A 20,540-nucleotide genomic window follows, 5' to 3' on the forward strand; every position below is an offset into this window, starting at 1 on the left:
TCATGGATGAGTGGATGTTGAGTAAATAGATACGTAGACACTGAACTTGTTAGGGAAGCCAAGTATAATATCCAATGATACTTGTCATTTAAAAGTTAAAGTAAAAATTACAACATTGATGTGGTTCTCAGTGTATGTAGAGGAAGTATTTTAGACAATTACATCACAGAGTGGGGGCAGTAAAAGGGACTTAAATGGTGGTTAAATATCCACATTCCACTTCAAGTGGTAGATGTTGATAGTAGTAGACTGCAATAAACTGCATGTGTGTATTGCAGTCTGTAACCACTGAAAAACTATACGAAGAGATACACTCAAAAATGTAGATAAATCAAAATGGACTGCTAAAGAATGCCCAAATAACCCACTTGAAGACAGGTAAGAGGAAACAGGAAAAAAGCAAAACAATAAAATGACTGACCTATAACCTCACATATCAGTAATTACATTCAATGTAAATGGTCTAAACACACCAAGATTATGAGAGTGAATTTAAAAACCTGACCCAACCAAATGCTAACTACAAGAAACTCAAAATACTGGTAAATTAACAATTATTTATCAGTAAATCTCAATAAACTAAGAGTAAAAGGATAGAAAAAGATACACCTTGCAAACGCTAATTCAGAGAAAGCCGAAGTGGATGACTTACTATCAGACGAAGTAGACTTTAGGACAAAAGAAAATTGCCAGGGACAAAGAAATATGATGAAAAGGTCAGATCACAAAAAGACAACAGGTGTGCATTAACCAAATAACAGCTGCAAAGTATATGATCTAAGAATTGATAGAACTAAAAGGAAAAAATAGACAAGTTTACAGTTTACAGTTGGGGACTTCAACACCCCTTGTTTAGTAATGGATAAACCCACTAGACAAAAAGTAAGTGTGTGGGAGAACCGAACAGTACCATCAGCCAATACGTAATACACATTTTTTTAGCATTTATGGGACATTCACCAAGACCATATCTTGGGTTATGAAACAAACTCTAACACATTTAAAATAAGTGAAACATGTAAAACGTGACCATAAATGAATCAAACCAGAGATCAATAACAACAGAAAAATCTCCCCAAACTTGTAAGTTGTCAAAGAGGAAGTCTCAAGAGAAGTAAAATACATCCTGAGCTGAATGAACTTGGAAATACAACAATCATTTTTTATAAAATTTATTTATTGCTTTAATCCGTGAATCAATAAAATTTTGCTTTCATAAGAAGAATGAAATGTGATCACAAGAAATGCAAAACAGTATGTTTAGTAGATGCTGGTGTTAGCACCCATCCACTATTTCATCTTTCATAGAGTTCTGACTTGGTTAGGTTCCCATCCTTATCCTCTAGATAAGATGGGGTTTCACCATGTTGGCCAGGCTAGTCTTGAACTCCTCACCTCAAGTGATCTGCCCACCTCAGCCTCCCAAAGTCCTGGGATTACAGGTGTGAGCCACCATGCCCAGCCAATAGTAGCCATTTTAATAGGTATGAGGTGATATCTCTGTGGTTTTGATTTGCATTTCCTGATGATTAGTGATGTTGGGCGTTTTTGCATATAACAGTTGGCCGTTTGTATGTCTTCTGAGAAATGTCTATTTAGTTTCTATTGACTTAACCTCAAGTTCAGAAATTCTTTCCTCAGCCATGTTCAGTTTACCTTTGATGCAGGATTTTTCTCAGCCCCTTTGCTGGACTCATGGAAGGGGTACCCATCTACTCCGCCCACCATGCTCAACCCCTTGTGGGAGGGAGAACGTGAGAGAGTGAGTGCAGGCTCTGGCTGGCTGCTTCAGGCACTGACACGAGCAAGCTCTGTGCAGGGCCTGCACAGACCAGGTGTGTCGCCTTGAGGGGAACATGGTGGCACCCAGGTGAGGATGCCCACACCTTCCTTCCTGAAGTCCCAAGGAAGTGTTACAGTGCTCCTTTAGTTCTGCACCGTGGATGGTGGTGTATTAGCAGTTCAGTTGGCCCCTTGCCTTGTCATGTGGGGTGGCTGCCCTGCACTGACAAGCACAAAGGGCTGATGTGACAGCCTTTCTGGGGACTTGCATTCCATGGGTCCTGAGCATTTGTCCGGTTTCCAAGAAGAATGAGATCATGCAGATGAAGGATGGTGAAGGCAGATAATTTTATTGGGTGATGAAAACTGCTCTCAATAGAGAGGGGAGCTGGAGAGGAGATGGGAAAGGCAGGTCGTCTTCCCTGGAGTTAGGTCATCTTTTCCCCAAAGTCAGGCCATCTCCTCCTCTTCCAACTGAGTCTGGGGTCTTTATAGGCACAGGATGGGGAGTGGATGCTGATTGGCTTGTGTGTATGCAAGAAAGGTTAAAGTGAAGCCTCCACTAAAAGGTGGGCATGACAGTGTAGAAAACCTATTAGAAAAGGATACCGTTAAGGGTGAAGGACCAAGGCAGGCATCCCTGCGTGGTCTGACACCTCTGAAACATGGGTGAATAATCAGAGAGGCGTCCCTGCAATGATTAAACACCAAGGGAAGGCTGCCTTCCCAGTCTGTGACCGGCGCCGGAGTTTTGGGTCCACGAATAAAACGTGTCTCCTTTGTCTATACCAGAAAATGAAAGGAATTGAAATTACAAGAAGGGAGAGATTGAAGTGTGGCACCAAGATTGAAAGGAGAAAGAAGTTGAGGGATAGTGAGGGAGGCTGGAGAAGAAAGTAAAAAGAGGCTGCTTACCGGATTTGAAATTGGTTTCTTGGGCTGGTCAGTCTGAGGACTTGAGATCGTAGGTGGACCTTTCTCACAGAGCAAAGAGCAGGAGGACAGGGGATTGATCTCCCAAGGGAGGTCCCCCGATCTGAGTCACAGCACCGAATTTCATGCGCGTCTGTGTGAAGAGACCACCAAACAGGCTTTGTGTGAGCAATAAAGCTTTTAATCACCTGGGTGCAGGCGGGCTGAGTACAAAAAGAGAGTCAGCGAAGGGAGATAAGGCTGGGGCCGTTTTATAGGATTTGGGTAGATAAAGGAAAATTACAGTCAAAGGGAGTTGTTCTCTGGTGGGCAGGAGTGGGGGGTCACAAGGTGTTCAGTGGGGGAGCTTTTGAGCCAGGATGAGCCAGGAGAAGGAATTTCACAAGACAATGTCATCAGTTAAGGCAGGAACAGGCCATTTTCACTTATTTTGTGGTGGAATGTCATCAGTTAAGGCAGGAACCGGCCATCTGGATGTGTACATGCAGGTCACAGGGGATATGATGGCTTAGCTTAGGCTCAGAGGCCTGACAGGTATATGTAAAATAGGTGAAGGGTGGGGTCCAATCAGAGGAAAGTGTGCCAAACAGGAAGATGATTTCTCAATCCGTTCCGTTCCGAGGATTTAACCTGTAGCTTGGCTTTCAGGCTTTAAACTGTCTTCAGCTTGGAGGTGGGGTTTCACTGGAGATCCACCGCTATCTGCCCAGGAATTTGGCTGCCTGCTGTCACTATCACCTTGAACTCATCAAAGGCATTCTTCATTGTTGTTTATAGCAATTTTGATTGTGTGTTAGGCTGTTTTTGCATTACTATAAAGAATACCTCAGGCTGAGTAATTTATAAAGAACAGAGAGTTAATTAGCTCATAGTTCTGTAGCCTTTACAGGAAGTGTGGTGCTGGCATCTGCTTGGCTTCTGGTGAGGGCCTCAGGAAAGTTTTACACTTGGCAGAAGGTGAAGTTGGAGCAGGAATGTCACATGGTGAGAGCAGGAGCAAGAAAGCAAGGAGGGTGGTGCCACACACATTTAAACAATGAGATCTCTCATGAACTCACTCATCACCAAGGGGATGGTGCTAAGCTATTCATGAGGCATCCACCCCCATGATCCATATACCTCCCACCAGGCCCCACCTCCAACAACTGGGGGTCACATTTCAACTTGAGATTTGGAGGAGACAAATACCCAAACCATAGCAGATCTCTAGCATTTCTTTTTCATTCTTTCTTAGAATTTATATCTCTCTGCTTACATTATCTATCTGTTCTTGCAGTTTGTCCAATTTTCTCATTAGAGCCCTTAGCATATTAATTTAATTAAGCAATTAAAGTTGTTTTAAATTCCCAGTCTGATCATTCCAACATCCTTTGCATGTATAAGTCTGGTTCCATGCTTGCTCTGTCTCTTCAAACTGTGTTTTTTGCCTTTTAGTGTGCATTGTAATTTTTTATTGAAAATTGGACATAATGGGCTGGGTGAAAAGGAACTCTGGTAAATAGATCTTTATTACTAATGTGTTTGTATGTGCTTGATGGGTCATAGACCTATGATTAAGTCAGTCTTTTAGTGACCCTGTGTACCTAAGCTATACATTTTGAAGTGCCTGTCAGTTTTTCCCCACCTTAGGTGGGATGGGGGGCTGAAGTTGGGTATCCCTTCCCCTAGGTTAGTTAGACCCGGATAAAACACCAATAGGTTAGGCTGTGGTAAACTAGTTTATCTTGAGGACAGGCCTTTTAAGAAAGAACAGAATGCTGGTCGCAGTGGCTCACACCTGTAATCCCAGCACTTTGGGAGGCCGAGGCGGGCGGATCACGAGGTCAGGAGCTTGAGACCAGCCTGACCAACATTGTGAAACCCCGTCTCTACTAAAAATACAAAAATTAGCCAGATGTGGTGGCACACGCCTGTAGTCCCAGCTACTCAGGAGGCTGAGGGATGAGAATCGCTTGAACCCGAGAGGCGGAGGTTGCAATGAGCCGAGATCATGCCACTGCACTCCAGCCTGGGCGACAGAGCGAGACTCTGTCTCAAAGGAAAAAAAAAAGAACAGAATGCTCTGGTATATTTTTTAAATGGTTACTTCCCACTGTTTCTGCTGGAAGCTAGAGGGGATTTTTCTGCTATGCACTGAGAGAACCTGGTAGAGGTCCCAGAGGAAAAAGTCACAAGAGAGCAGTGAGGGTGGGGGCTATGACTGAGTCATGTTGGAGTTTTAAACTCATAGACTTGTCCACACAGAACCGTAAACGATTTGTCAATTACAGGGCAGGTTTCCTGCCCTGGAATGGTTCCCACAAAGCTTTCTGCTTGTGAGTTTCCTCCCCAGTAAGTTGTGGTTCTCTGTGTCCACCTGTCTGTTTCTCTGTCTGGGGGCAACAGTTTGCCCTGTGACCTCACTTCCCTGACAGATCTGAGAAGAGTTGTTGATTTTTCAGTTTGTCCAGCTTTTGACATACTAGGATGGAGTGGCATCTTTGAAGTCCTTACATGTTAGATCAGGATTTCAATGGCATTTTAATCTGCTGGATTATTCAGTCCTGAAATCACCCTCTCTGAACTGCTTTTTATATGGGCTAATTTCCTTATTTTTTGAAGTCAGTTCGAGTTGAGGTTTTGGTAACTTGAAACTGAAAGCATTCCAATAAAGTACAGTTGACCATAAAAATGAGACAAAAACCCTCACAATTACGTGAGGAAGCTCTAATTAGTATCAAATACAGAACAAAAGACCAAGTACTCATGGCTGACTAACTCGGGCGCAGTGGCTCATGCCTATAATCCCAGCACTTTTGGAGGCCTAGGCGGGCGGATCACGATGTCAGGAAATCGAGACCATCCTGACTAACAGGGTGAAACCCCGTCTCTACTAAAAATCCAAAAAAATTAGTCGGGCGTGGTGGCGGGCGCCTGTAGTCCCAGCTACTCGGGAGGCTGAGGCAGGAGAATGGCGTGAACCTAGAGGCGGAGCTTGCAGTGAGCAGAGATCGCGCCACTGCACTCCAGCCTGGGCGACAGAGTGAGACTCTGTCTCAAAAAAAAAATCATTTTAAAAACCAGATGCCTTTATGTATTCCCCTACATAAAGGGTGAAACGTTCAGATGGTCATCAAGCCAGTATCAAGTGGAACTGCTTACAAGTATTTGCTTTGTGGGGAGAGGGGGCATTATTTGGTCTGAACTCAGCAACCTTAACACGCTGAGATCAGTGTCATCACCTTAATTTACAGCAGTAAAGATGTGCACCTGCTACAGTAATATGATGCCCAAGCAGGTCAAAGAAACGATTTAGTTGCCTTTACTTGCTTTAAGTAAACATCAGGACTAAGAAACCACACATTTGCTGTGTGCCTAAGCCATTGAGAAAAAAAAGTTAGTGGACTCTTGGAGTTTATTTAAATAGGTTTTAAAATATCATATAATTTAGCTGGGCGTGGTGGCGCGTGCCTGTAATCCCAGCTACTCAGGAGGCTGAGGCAGGAGAATCGCTTGAACCTGGGAAGTGGAGGTTGCAGTGAGCCAAGATCGCGCCACTGCAGTTCAGCCTGGCGACAGAGCCAGACTTCATCTCAAAAAAAAAGGTAAATAAATAAATAAGAATAAGAATAAATATTATATATTATGTTTTTAAACTTTCTTTCAAAAGGTTAATTGCAGTGGTTTTGTTAGCATTGCAAGAACGTTTTTCGGTGTGAGCCGTTTTGGTCATCATTTCCTTGCCCCTAATCAATGCTCAATAAATTTCTGTTAATTTTAATTAATTTTGTTGGTTTAACCTCTTTACAAAGCAGTTAATAAAATGCAAATGTGTGGTTTCTTAGTCCTGATGTTTACTTAAAGCAAGTAAAGGCAACTAAATCATTTCTTTGACCTGCTTGGGCATCGTATTACTGTAGCAGGTGCACATCTTTACTGCTGTAAATTAAGGTGATGACACTGATCTCAGCGTGTTAAGGTTGCTGAGTTCAGACCAAATAATGCCCCCTCTCCCCACAAAGCAAATACTTGTAAGCAGTTCCACTTGACACTGGCTTGATGATCATCTGAACGTTTCACCCTTTATGTAGGGGAATACATAAAGGCATCTGGTTTTTAAAATGATTTTTTTTTTTGAGACAGAGTCTCACTCTGTCGCCCAGGCTGGAGTGCAGTGGCGCGATCTCTGCTCACTGCAAGCTCCGCCTCTCGGTTCACGCCATTCTCCTGCCTCAGCCTCCCGAGTAGCTGGGACTACAGGCGCCGGCCACCATGCCCCGCTAATTTTTTTGAATTTTTAGTAGAGACGGGGTTTCACTGTGTTTGCTAGGATGGTCTCGATTTCCTGTCCTCGTGATCTGTCCGCCTAGGCCTCCCAAAGTGCTGGGATTATAGACATGAGCCACTGCTCCCAGCCTTAAAATGATTTTTTTAAAGGAGTTTCAATATAACTTGTTCCAGAATTACCAAAACAATTTCCGTATCTTCCTTGCCCTTCTGTGTTAAAACTTCTGAGAAAGCCAGCCAGATTAAAGGTTCATAACAACCAGAAATCAGGGATGAATTAAGATGAGCCAGGAGCAGTGGCACATGGGGAAGCACAAGCTACACACGGTGTTCACAATGGATATAAACCAATACAGGTTGGTTTTGCTAAATCTGGATACGCATGTATTCAAGTTTTCTGATGTTTGGCATTTTCACCGCCAAAATCCATCCAAAGAAGCTATGGTGAAGCATGAGAAGGGTTTTAAAGACATGCTAAAATGGCTCTTTGGAGGAATAACTGGACTTGAATTTCAAGACCCAATTCAGTTTTTCTTAGAGTTTCTGCTACTATAACCATGTCTTTAACCGTGAGTGAGCACTTGCTCCTCTCACTGTTGCGAATGGGAAGGAGGTGGGGGTTGTCTGGAGGTGACCCCTTTTCCATTGGCTCCCTTGGTGTTGGTAAAGGAAGGAGACCCCTCAAAGTGTCAGGAGACCCAGGCAGCACCATGCCACTTGGCAGGTGAGCAAACAAGTAGAGGCTGTCCTCGGAACTGAGGGGAAGCTGTCCTGGAGTTGGCTCTTCCTTGCCCTTGTTTGCCTGAGTGCTGTCTCCGCTCTGCGAAGCGTAGGTGTTGTAACAGGTAAAAGCTTAACTGTCAGTTCCAGCTGTCAGACTCTTCACTGTGGAAGGGATTTTTGTCCCTTAGGTGTCCCATGTCCTGCCTACCTTCTTTCTTTTCTGGGTCCCCTGCCTCCTAAAGATTATTTTCATGTGGGCACAAGCTCCATCCCCTAACTTATGCTAAACATTTTAACTCAACAGCTCTACGAGATTAGGCCTTAATATTAACCCCATTTTACAAATGAGGAAACAGCTGGAGTAAAAGCCTGCTTCTGTCTGATGTCCTCCAACCATGCTACTTTCACTATTTCTACCTTCAGGGAAGAAACAATGAAATGTCTGAGGAGGTCTTTATACCTATTTAAAGGCCAGAATCTAGACCTGCTCATCTCTAGATAGTTAATATAAAACTGCAGTTCCTTGCTGTTTATATTGATGATGGGCCCAGGGTGGATGCAGTTACTCCTGCAACAAACAAACAAGCAGGTACTTCTTGTTCCTAGAAGAGAACAAGACCAGAGTGACATTTTGATTTTTTTTTTTTTTTTTTGAGACGGAGTTTCACTCTTGTTGCCCAGGCTGGAATGCAATGATGTGATCTTGGCTTACAGCAACCTCCGCCTCCCGGGTTCAAGTGATTCTCCTGCCTCAGCCTCCCGAAGAGCTGGGATTACAAGTGCACACCACCACACTTGGCTAATTTTTGTATGTTTAATAAAGATGGGATTTCATCATGTTGGCCAGGCTGGTCTTGAACTCCTGGCCTCAGGTGATTCACCTTCCTCGGCCTCCCAAAGTGCTGGGGTTACAGGTACGAGCCATCGCATCTGGCCACTAATTTTTGTATTTTTAGTAGAGACGATGTTTCCCCATGTTGGCCAAGCTGGTCTCAAATTCCTGACCTCAAGTTATCCACCCGCCATGGCCTCCAGAAGTAACATTTTAATGAAAGAGATCTAGTCTTGAAAAGTATCCTTGGAGTCTGAGGTAAGAGAGTAAACTTTTTTTCCTATATCTCTGCCAAAATGTATTCCAAGTTACCTGTCTCAGAAATGTTGAAGCAGCTATAAAATTATCAAGATGAACTGAGAGCTTTATGAATTTGTATGTCCTCTTCAGTCAGATAACCACATTCACCTGGAAGTTACAGAAACAACAGGTTTCTGTGTCTCAAGGTGACCTATAAATGTGACACAGATTACCAGCACTATAGGTGTGCTAGTATAGATCACATGGCTCTGCTGAGTTTTAAGCCAGAATAGCTGTTAGTGCTGTGCCTTTCACCTATTGGACATATATTTTATTTTAAAATGCATATTGTATTCAGAAAGCTACCTCTCAGTTTTAATTTAAACCTTAGTTATTTAAAAGCCAAATTTATACTACATTTTTATAAACAACAAGAAATAGTTTTTGTTAAGGGAAGACGGCTGCCATGTTTTTGGCGAGGTTCCAAGAAGTGCCTCCTGAGAACCTGGGGATGAGGGAAGTAGGGTCGCCCTCTGCTGGGTACACATGGAACATCTACAAGGAATGGAAGTGACTGGTGATCCTTTTCAGGGAATAAACCAAGAGATTGTTTTCAAATGTTTGACTAAGTCGTTATCCCCAAATTCCTGTTAAGGTGATAAGAATAGAGACTGAGGCTCAAAGTGGAAGACGGCAATGTAGACATAATTTACCAACTAAAAATTTAATCTTTTGGAATAAGACTAAAGGGACATAATAAGGTCAATCCACTGGGAGCCAGAAGAGAGATGCCCAGAGAGCTGGAGGTTGGCAGGACCTTTCTAACCACCATCCCTGAGCACACCATCCCATGTGTGTGTCCTGTGCCCTGGGGTTTTTGTATTCCTATTGTTGGGCATGATATTAACCCCCTTTGTTGTCATTGCATCTTCATCAAACATGTCAGTGCCAGCATTTGAGGTCTACTTGACAGATACATCTTTCATTACAAACTCATAATATGAAATTCTGGTTTATATATCCATCTCTAATGAGCTTGGTTAATGTGAATCTACCCCATAAGACAAGATCAGTCAGGCTATGCCCAAATCTGTCTTTTGAGCTAGCAGGCTGGGAGACAGACCAAAGTAAATGTCGCTTCCAAGACTCTTGGCAGTTAAAGTGCTGGTCTTCTCAGTCAGTACTTATTTCTGCGACATAGCTTAATATGAACTGCAGCAGAAGACAATGGAAAATGCAGTTCAACATTTCACTCGCTTTTGGCTCTGAATGCATTTTATACAACATTTCCTCATTTGAGGGCAACACTATGTATGTATGTACATTACAAAGATACATACAATGCAACAATTAAATAGATTTTAGATGTCACAGTAAATAGAAATTTAGGATATGATAGTAAAGTAACATACTTTATCAGTGCCTGTGCAATTTCCAAAGGACAGCCATACATTTGTCTCTGATCTTAGTAGCCAGACACAGGAGCACAATTAATTCCAAATTTAATGGGTTCCAAAAGATAAAAGCTAGCTTGTTGTCTAAGACAAGCCAACTCTACCCAATAGAGCCGAGAGAGTATTTTCCTCAGGTTCCCATAGAGAAGACACTTTGAGCGTATAGAAAATGTTCTCAACAGCTGGGTGTGGAGGCAGGAGAATCATTTGAACCCAGGAGGTGGAGGTTGCAGTGAGCCAAGATTGTGCCACTGCACTCTGGCCTGGGCAACAGAGTGAGACTGTCTCAAAAAAAAAAAAAAAAAAAGTGTTCTCCACAGCACCCCTATGATAAATAAGGAACACATTTCAAATAGTGCTTTCTTTCTTGTAATGTCTCTTTGTGCAGACTAATGGCATACTATGCAGTCCAGTAAAAAGCAATTCTATGAGGCATCAAGACTCCCCAATCCACATGAAATAAAATGAGAAATGTCATTGTGAAGGACTTCAGGGGCTACTCCCGTGGGAGAGAAGCTGTCAGAGTAGGAGACCAGGCCCTGCCTCTCAGGAGCGCCCTGAGGGACAGAAGTCAGGAGCACAGTGCAGGGGCTGCTGAGCTGGAGAACAAGAGAGGAACACTGTGTGCGGGAGTCACAACGAGGGGCCCAATGAGAGAGACGCTGGAGTAACTGCTGTGCAAACTTTGGGGAGCAGATGGGCCAAGGACTATTTTAGGAAGTTAAGATGTTTGTTGTGTAAACAACAGCCTGGCCATACCCTTCAAGACAACCAGGCAACATGGCATGGTGGTTTGGAGCAGTGGCTTCAAAGTTATAGACTTGCACACCTCATAAAATTACTAGGAAAAAATTGTGTGCCTCCTTTCTCATTTTAACAAATGTGACAAAAAATTGTTTTATCACAAGTTCAAATAATTATGAAGTATATAATTTCTGGGGTACTGTAAACACTGACATTTTAAAACAAAACTGTCTCATCAGTCTTTTTTACATGTATAGTAGAATATTAATACAATAGCAATTTGAAACCCTCCATTATCCACTTACAAATTACCATAGGCCCATCTCTACTAAAAATATAAAAATTAGCCAAGGGTGGTGGCGGGTGCCTGTAATCCCAGCTATTCAGGAGGCTGAGGCACAAGAATCACTTGAGCCTGGGAGGTGGAGGTTGCAGTGAGCCGGAGATCACGCCATTGCACTACAGCCTGGGCGGCAGAGTGAAACTCTGTCTCATAAATAAATAAATAAATAAATAATAAAATAAAATACCATAAACAAGCTCTTCATTAAGGGTCAGAAATTGTACCTTGTGCATTTTACCTATTGAAATTTAACTTCCATTCCAACTCTCCCACGTAACTTTACAAATTTTTTTTTTCTTTTTTTTTTTGAGACGGAGTCTCGCTCTGTCGCCCAGGCTGGAGTTCAGTGGCGCAATCTCGGCTCACTGCAAGCTCCGCCTCCCGGGTTCACGCCATTCTCCTGCCTCAGCCTCCCGAATAGCTGGGACTACAGGCGCCCGCCACTACGCCCGGCTAATTTTTTGTATTTTTAGTACAGACGGGGTTTCACCCCGTTAGCCAGGATGGTCTCGATCTCCTGACCTCATGATCCACCCGCCTCAGCCTCCCAAAGTGCTGGGATTACAGGCGTGAGCCACCGCGCCCGGCTAACTTTACAAATTTTATTTATTTTTTATGCTTGAAAGTCTTATTTTGATCATCCAGTTAACAGAATGTGACACTGGTGATGAGATATTACTGCTGAGATTTGGTTGCATAAAGACTCTGGCTTCTGTCTTGCCGGTGTTCTTCCACTCCCACACTTGCTGGCTTGCTCTAGCCAGCTGACATGTTGTGGACTGCCCTATGGAGAGGTGTGTGTGGCCAAGAACTGAGGGAGGTTTCCAGCCAATAGTGAGGAGCTCAGGCCTTCAGTCCAATTGCCTGGGAATAACTGAGTCCTGCCAACTACCCCATGAGCTTAGAAGTACATTCTCTCTCAGGCCGGGTGTGGTGGCTCACGCCTGTAATCCCAGCACTTTGGGAGGCCGAGGCTGGTGGATCACGTGAGGTCAGGAGTTCGAGACCAACCTGGCCAACATGATGAAAACCCGTCTCTACTAAAAATACAAAAATTAGCTGGGTATAGTGGCAGACGCCTGTAATCCCAGCTACTCGGGAGGCTGAGATGGGGAATCACTTGAACCCAGGAGGCGGAGGTTGCAGTGAGCTGAGATTGTGCCACCACACTCCAGCCTGGGCAATACAGCGAGACTCAGTCTCAAAAAAAAAAAAAAAAAAGTACATTCTCTCTTAGTTGAGCCTTCAGCTGACACCTTGACTGCACACTTTGAGGTCACATTCAGATTCTAGACTCACAGAAACTTCTCAATAACTGTGTGATAATGTCTGATGAGTGGTTTATCAATCAAATTGATCTCAAAGTATGAGACTTTGATTTCATTGATTCTATTATTTTTCTGTTTTCTATTGTACTGACTTTCACTCTGATCTTATTTCCTTCCCTCATCTTATCTTGGGTTTAATTTGCTCTTCTTTTTCTATTCCTCCCTCCCTCCCTTCCTTCTTTCCTTCCTTCCTTTATTTTTCCTTCTTTTCTTTTCTTTTCTTTTCGACAGAGTCTTGCTCTGCTGCCCAGGCTGGAGTGCAGTGGTGGGATCTTGGCTCACTACAACTTCTACCTTCTGGGTTCAAGCGATTTTCATGCCTCGGCCTCCTGAGTAGCTGGGACTACAGGGTGACACTATGCCTGGCTAACTTTTGTATTTTTAGTACAGACGGGATTTCACCATGTTGGCCAGGCTGGTCTCGAACTCCTGACCTCAAGTGATCCACCTGCCTCGGCCTCCCAAAGTGCTGGGATTACAGGCATGAGCCGTTGTGCCTAGCCGTGCTCTTCTTTTTCTGGTTTTTAAAGGTGGAAGTTGAAGTAAGTGATTTGAGACCTTTCTTCTTTTCTTTTATAGGCACCCAGCATTGTAAATTTTGCTCTAAGTACTGCTTTAGTTGGATCCTGCAATAGAAAATTATAAGCTGTCTAGAAACAATGAAAGGTTAGACATTCCATGCCAAAATCTATGGGACACAGGGAATGTTTAATGTACAATACAATAAATATTATAAACCTAAACATCTTAGTAATTAAAGATGCTTAAAAATGAGATACGTGCCCATCTCTAGGAATAGACAATACAAAAATATAGGTTAATAGGAATGAGAAAGAAGACATAATAAAAATCTAGGGAGGATTATAAACTAATTGTACAAACTGGCCAGGCATGGTGGTTTATGCCTGTAACCCCAGCACTTTGGGAGGCCGAGGCAGGTGCATTGCTTGAGCTCAGGAGTTTGAGGCCAGCCTAGGCAACATGGTGAAACTCTATCTCTACAAAAAATAGAAAAATTAGTCAGGCATGGTGGTGCACACCTGTAGTCCCAGCTACTTGGGAGGCCGAGGTGGCAAGATCACTTGTGCCATGGAGGTCGAGGCTGCAGTGAGCTGTGATCGTGCCACTGCAAGTCAAGGCTGCAGTGAACCGTGATTACCTCACTGCACTCCAACCTGGGTGACAAGTGAGACTGTGTCTCAAATAGAATAAAGTAAAATAAAATAAAATAATTGTACAATAGTACATGTTACTCCATAGCAATATATTTGAAAATCCAAAAGAAATAGATTATTTCCTAGCATAGTATGAATTATGAAAGTTATCTGAAGAAGTTGAAAACATGAATAGATCAATTTCAACAGAAGAGACTGAAATTGTGATTAAAATTCTGCCATTGAAAAGTCACCAAGAACAGTTATGGAATGTAAAATTCTGTTATGTATGTAAAATTCAGTTATAGAATAGTAAGTCCATGACTGAATTTTACATAGGCTTTAAAGAACAGATAATTCATATGGTATTTAAACAGTTCCAGGAAAATAGAACGGGATTCAAAGCTCTCCCAGTTCATTTATGCTGCCCTAGAACTTCAAGTCAAAACCTGGCAAAAATATTTTTAAATGCATACATCCTAAATTTAAAAATAGCAAATAAATGGGTATGCATAGGAAAAAAAGGAAAAATAAAATTTAAAAACATAGCAAATAAAATTCAGGAATGTATCAGGAAAAATCAGATACTCTATCTACATAATCCATTACATTCAGCATGAATTAGGGTTACATACAAATTCCCCATTAAGAGGCATCTGCACAGCACACTGCAAGATGGAATTGTTAAAATACTAATCTGATTGTTGAGGATTGTCGTTCATTTGTTTTTTGTTTGTTTTTGAAATGGAGTGTCACTCTCTCGCCCAGGCTGGAGTGCAATGGCACAATCTCGGCTCACTGTGACCTCTGCCTCCCAGGTTCAAGCAATTCTCCCTGCCTCAGCCTCCCAAGTAGCTGGGATTACAGGCGTCCACCACCACGCCTGGCTAATTTTTATATTTTTTGTAGAGACGGGGGTTTCACCATGTTGGCCAGGCTGGTCTTGAACACCTGACCTCAAATGATCTGCCCACCTCGGCCTAGTGCTGGAATTCCAGGCATGAGCCACCACACCTGGTCTTTGTTTTATAGTTTTATCATTGTAGAAACTGGAAACCCAAAATGATTTTTACTGTTACTAGTTGTCTGGTTCTACTTTTGTGTGAAGTATCAAAAATATTTGTCCCAAGATTAGAGAACGGACAAATGGTTTGACTCTTCAACTTCATTTGCAACATGTGCATTCACTGTGCAACGACAGGCCTCCTCCACACTCTGCTTCTGAGCTGTTTGGGGACCACTCATGCTTCCATGTAAATTGAATCATCAGGGGACCAAACCCTGGTTATTCACTTAATGAACACTGGTGTTTCCTTATCATCTGCTTTTCTTTCTTGGGCTTTTTGCTCTCGATTTCCTTTCTACAAACATAGTGTTTTTACGACCATATGAAATGAAACTGCACTTTTAATCTAATAAGTTGCTTAATTTTAAAAATTGGCTGCTTATGTAAGCATTCTCTTCCCCAAATATATGGCCCTCCAGTTTCCATGCCCTCTCAGACATGGCACCAGGCACTCTTTTCAGATTCCCTTGCTAAAAAGCTAATAAACTTTGACGTGTGCTCAACATCAGTTTGTCTAAGAAAGTTTGTTTGTAACAAAAGATGTGCTAAAGTGGGTCAAAATAATTAGACCACAGCTTGCTTCACTGTGACTCGTGATCCAAGGCCATTATGTCATAAATTTTGCCCACTGTCCTAGTTCATTCAGACTGCTATAACAAAATACCATAAACTGGGTACCTTATAAAAAACACAAATTTATTTCTCATAGTCCTGGTCCCAAATCTCAGCTTGAGACTACAAATGACAATTTTTTTTGTCTTTCAGGTTTAAATTTTTTTAAAAAAAATTTATTAAAGTTTGTGTGCACATAATTTAAATAAAACACTTCTCAAGAATTTTAATGGAAAAAAGGCAATCTTTGAGTACCACTGCCTAATCCCCCCTTCTCCCATTCTGCCCTCTCCAGACACAATCCCTTTAAAATATTTTAACTCCTTTTTTAAGTATTAATATTTACATTCGTCTGGGCACACTGGCTCACACCTGTAATTCCAGCACTTTGGGAGGCCAAGGCGGGTGGAGCACAAGTTCAGGAGTTTGAGTCCATCCTGACCAATGTGGTGAAACCCTGTCTCTACCAAAAAAAAAAAAGCCAGGTGTGGTGGCACGTGCCTGTAATCCCAGTTACTCAGGAGGCTGAGGCAGGAGAATTGCTTGAACCCAGGAGGTGGAGGTTGCAGTGAGCCGAGATCATGCCACTGCACTCCAGCCTGGGTGACAGAGTGAGACTCTGTCTCAAAAAAAAAAAAAAAAAAAGAAAAAAATTACCTTCATATCACTAAATAACATGCTTCTATTACTATTTCTTGATTTTTTTGGTTCCTTGTATTTTCTATTGACTCCCCACTATGGAAGATAACATTTGTCTCTCTTTCAATAACTTCTTTTCTCCTGGTGTGTTATCTCTCACACACTCAACCTATTCCCTTCTTTCCGTCTTCCAAACATAATAATTTTGGTTAGATGTATATTAGGTGTTTTTATTATTATACTCTGTTATTACCATGTATGATTACAGCAGGGTCATGTAGTATACTATGATTTCCTTCCCTGCAAATAATTTATTTGTGGCTGGGGGGAGGGGGGGAGTAAATAAGTTTGTTGTTTGTTTACTTGATTAGTTATATATGTACCCCAAACTCTCAACTGTTTTACCCTATCTCAAGAGGTACTGTTTCTTAAATGATGCTATCAATTTCATCTTCTTTTTATTAAAAAAAAAACAGTCTGGCTCTGTTGCCAGGCTGGAGTGCAGTGACACGATCTCAGCTTACTGCAACCTCCATCCCCTGGGCTCAAACGATTCTTGTGCCTCAGCCTCCTGAGTAGCTGGGATTGCAGGTGTGTGTCACCATGCCCGGCTAATTTTTGTATTTTTAGTAGAGACGAGTTTTCGCCATGTTGGCCAGGCTGGTCTTGAACCCCTGGCCTTGTGATCCGCCTGCCTCAGCCTCCCAAAGTGGTGGGATTACAGGTGTGAGCCACCACGCCCAGCCCCAATTTCAGCATCTTTAACATGTGCCTCCTAAAGCCTTTTGACCTGCTCCAGTATGGTTGAGTGTGGTCCTCTGCACTCAGCTGGGATAACTGATACCAAAATACTTTCCTGTCCTTGTACTACACATTACTGGAATCAGGAAAAAAGAACTTAGTACTTACTCCAGGAAACACTTGCTCTGGGAGTGAACCAACTAAAATAGTTTATTTCTCAAGACTTACAACTTGCTTGCCAAAGCTGTTCAAGAAGCTTGCCTCACTGTTCCCAATGACCCAGAGCTATCATGTTGAGAGGTGACAGCGTGCTGGCAGTCCTCATAGCCCTCGCTCGCTCTTGGCGCTTCCTCTGCCTGGGCTCCCACTTTGGCGGCACTTGAGGAGCCCTTCGGCCCACCGCTGCACTGTGGGAGCCCCTTTCTGGGCTGGCCAAGGCCGGAGCTGGCTCCCTCAGCTTGCAGGGAGATGTGGAGGGAGAGGCGCGAGCGGGAACCGGGGCTGCGCGCGGCGCTTGCGGGCCAGCTGGAGTTCCGGGTAGGCGTGGGCTTGGCGGCCCCGCACTCACTCGGAGCAGCCGGCCGGCCCTGCCGGCCCCGGGCAATGAGTGGCTTAGCACCAGGGCCAGCGGCTGCGGAGGGTGTACTGGGTCCCTCAGCAGTGCCAGCCCACCGGCGCTGCGCTCGATTTCTCGCCAGGCCTTAGCTGCCTTCCCGCGGGGCAGGGGTGGGGACCTGCAGCCCGCCATGCCTAAGCCTCCCCCCAACTCCGTGGGCTCCTGTGCCGCCGGAGCCTCCCCGATTAGCGCCGCCCCCTGCTCCAGGGCGCCCAGTCCCATCGACCACCCAAGGGCTGAGGAGTGCGGTTGCACGGCGTGGGGCTGGCAGGCAGCTCCACCTGCAGCCCTGGTGCGGGATCCACTGGGTGAAGCCAGCTGGGCTCCTGAGTCTGGTGGGGCCTTGGAGAACCTTTATGTCTAGCTCAGGGATTGTAAATACACCAATCAGCACCCTGTGTCTAGCTCAGGGTTTGTGAATGCACCAATGGACACTCTGTATCTAGCTTCTCTGGTGGGGCCTTGGAGAACCTTTATGTCTAGCTCAGGGATTGTAAATACACCAATCGGCACTCTATCTAGCTCAAGGTTTGTAAACACACCAATCAGCACCCTGTGTCTAGCTCAGGGTTTCTGAATGCACCAATCGACACTCTGTATCTAGCTACTTTGGTGGGGCCTTGGAGAACCTTTATGTCTAGCTCAGGGATCGTAAATGCACCAACCGACACTGTGTATCTAGCTACTCTGGTGGGGACTTGGAGAACCTTTGTGTTGACATTCTGTATCTAGCTAATCTAGTGGGGAAGTGGAGAACCTTTGTGTCTAGCTCAGGGATTGTAAATGCACCAATCAGCGCCCCGTCAAAACAGACCACTCGGCTCTACCAATCAGCAGGATGTGGGTGGGGCCAGATAAGAGAATAAAAGCAGGCTGCCAGCCAGCAGTGGCAACCCGCTGGGGTCCCCTTCCGCACTGTGGAAGCTTTGTTCTTTCGATCTTTGCAATAAATCTTAATACTGCTGACTCTTTGGGGCCACACTGCTTTTATGAGCTGTAACACTCACTGGGAAGGTCTGGAGCTTCACTTCTGAAGCCAGGGAGACCACGAGCCCACCAGGAGGAACGAACAACTCCAGACGCACCACCTTAAGAGCTGTAACACTCACCGCGAAGGTCTGCAGCTTCACTCCTGTGCCAGCGAGGCCACGAACCTACCAGAAGGAAGAAACTCCGAACTCATCCGAACATCAGAAGGAACAAACTCCAGAGGCGCCACCTTAAGAGCTGTAACACTCACGGCGAGGGTCTGTGGCTTCATTCTAGAAGTCAGTGAGACTAAGAACCCACCAATTCCGGACACAATGTCATAAATTTTACCCACTGCCTTGGCCCATTTAGGCTGCCCAAGCAAAATACCATAAACTGGGTACCTTATAAAAAAACAAATTTCTCAGTTCTGGAGGCTGGGCCGATTTGGTGTCTGGTGAAGGTTAGCTTCTTTCTAGCTGGTGCTTTCTCCTTGGATAATAGCTTCTCCCTGCATCCTTATACGGTGGAAGGGGCAAGGCAGCTCTCTGAGGCCTCTTTTATAGGAAAACTAATCTCATGCATGAAGACTCCATCAATCTTCCTGGGCTCAAGCTATCCTTCTATCCCAGCCTCCTGAGTAGCTGGAACAACAGGTATGCACCACCACGCCGAGCTAATTTTTTTTTATTTAAATTTTTTGTAGAGACTGGATCTTGATGTATTTCCCAGGCTGTTCATAAATTCTTGTGCTCAGGTGATCCTCTCACCTCAGCCTCCCAAATTGCTGAGATTATAGGCTGGGTGTGGTGGGCCACCTCAGCCTGGGGTCTCTTTAATTAAGATTATAATGCTAACCATGGCTTAAAATACTAAGCAACATTTTCCAAATTGTTTATTGCTATTGCCTTGACTTTGGAGAAGCGGGGAAGTAAGAAGGTGAGGTGAATACTCTGACAATTAACATGTGTTAGAGAGGAAAGTTGTGTGAAGAGGTCGCCAAAGTAAACAGCATGAATGAATCTTCTTGTACTAGGGCTGCTGCAAACCCCAGGTAGACAAATGACAGCCCAGGCTCTTGAACCATTCGGAATCCAGGAGTCTACCCTACTGTGAGGAGGGGGCAGGCCTTCAATAAGGGTCCCACAATCATGGGCTAATAATCTTTCTCAGTTTAGGTGATATTGAGGTATTGGAACTGTTAGAAATCTGACAGATTTGACCAACATTTGGAGACGTCCACATATCGGGAAAGACTGAGTGTCCCTAGCCGCTCTCCTCTGGGATAACGTGGACGTCATTAGTTTGTGAAGTGGGTGGGGAGAACAGGAGGATTGACTCTAATTTGGCATGTAGTGGGGGCCTTCATGTCCTTCTGCCTGTGTCCACATTTCTCCGTGTGACTCATTGCACCCTGCATTGCTCACAGGGATCATTAGTTCTCCTGGTAGACAGAGCACCTTCTGCAGCCTCTGCTCTGCTGCCTTGTGAATTTCCTCCATAGACTTGGTTGGTTATAATTTGGAAACGGTTTTTTGTTTTTTTCCTTTGTTTTAATCTCCTCACAATGAAGCTGCTATCAGTGACAGGGACAGGGGAGCAGGAAGCCAACCCAGGGAAACATGTGAGTTTCCTGCATACCACTTGGCCACCTACCCTCACTGGCCAAACCCGTACTGCTGTTCCCAGTCAGTCTGGTTTTTAGAGGAATCATAGGAATAGAACAGCTGAATACACTAATCTCTACAGGGTGTCAGGCAGGAGATTCACCTTCCCCAGTCCCAGGGGACAGGAGAGAAATCTGTAAAGGGACAGATACACCATCTTTATTTTAAAAGAAAAGGCTCCCACAGATTTTGTTACTAGGAGTCTCCTTTGTGACATTTGCTAAGTTTTCTCCCCAATCCTACCTTCCTATTGACTTTTATATAAAAATAATAAACATTTTAGGCTAATATGATAAAAATGAGATAAAATCTTAAAAACATTTTACTAGTGTACAGTTACTAAAATGTGCTTACTATGAAACAGTAAAATATTTCACTCTGCAAATCATCACTAAGTAGTTATTCTGTCCTGTTGATTATGAGCCTTCAAA

This window comes from Pongo pygmaeus, chromosome 12 (genome assembly GCF_028885625.2).
Source record: "Pongo pygmaeus isolate AG05252 chromosome 12, NHGRI_mPonPyg2-v2.0_pri, whole genome shotgun sequence".
Taxonomy (NCBI): Eukaryota; Metazoa; Chordata; class Mammalia; order Primates; family Hominidae; genus Pongo; species Pongo pygmaeus.